General features: G+C 42.6%; 1 non-coding gene across 1 annotated transcript; it reads left to right on the top strand.

Moving 5' to 3' along the window:
• Nucleotides 1–235: 235 nt before the first annotated feature.
• trnal-aag (transfer RNA leucine (anticodon AAG)) lies at nt 236–317 on the top strand. Its single transcript has one exon. It is a non-coding gene; the product is annotated as a tRNA-Leu (tRNA).
• The last annotated feature ends 369 nt before the right edge of the window (nt 318–686 follow it).

Below are 686 nucleotides of genomic sequence, written 5' to 3'. Positions count from 1 at the left end.
AGAAATATCTCACAAAGTACAAATTCTTCATCATTCTAAACAAACCATGTAGTACGGGACATTACCGCTCACCTAATGCAGTAAGAAACAACTTGCCCGAACAGGGACTTGAACCCTGGACCCTCAGATTAAAAGTCTGATGCTCTACCGACTGAGCAACCTCTTTGACTTCTATTGGAAAATGCAGGAGAAATTGCATACGTAGTTGCTCGTTTCGATCAGCACCTTAACCAGTGGTAGCGTGGCCGAGCGGTCTAAGGCGCTGGATTAAGGCTCCAGTCTCTTCAGAGGCGTGGGTTCGAATCCCACCGCTGCCAACTCAGGCTTTTCAATGCCGGCTCCATGTTTACCCACCCAATGCAACGTATACTCAATTGGCCCTTTTCGACCCACAACCTTTCTTAACTTTTTTTTTTATGTAACATGAAACAGTTCGACCGCACTGTGCACACAAACCTTAACTTGGTGTACCTTTGTATCGTTGCTGTTATCTCTAGCATCACTCCGACTACATGCAACTATGATATAATAGGAAGCATAATAAAAAATAAAAAATTGTACTCACCCAATAACTGTGTTTATACCTAAAATGGAACGCAGACACTGTGAAAACAGCATACGTTCTAAAGCCAATGAGCTTTTAAACAAGCTCAAACACACCGATGCACCACAGAGTCTTAAATTAA

Source organism: Trichomycterus rosablanca, chromosome 10 (assembly GCF_030014385.1).
Source record: "Trichomycterus rosablanca isolate fTriRos1 chromosome 10, fTriRos1.hap1, whole genome shotgun sequence".
NCBI classification, from domain to species: Eukaryota; Metazoa; Chordata; class Actinopteri; order Siluriformes; family Trichomycteridae; genus Trichomycterus; species Trichomycterus rosablanca.
Note: the sequence above shows the minus strand (reverse complement) of the source record. Positions and strands in the feature narration are given on the sequence as shown.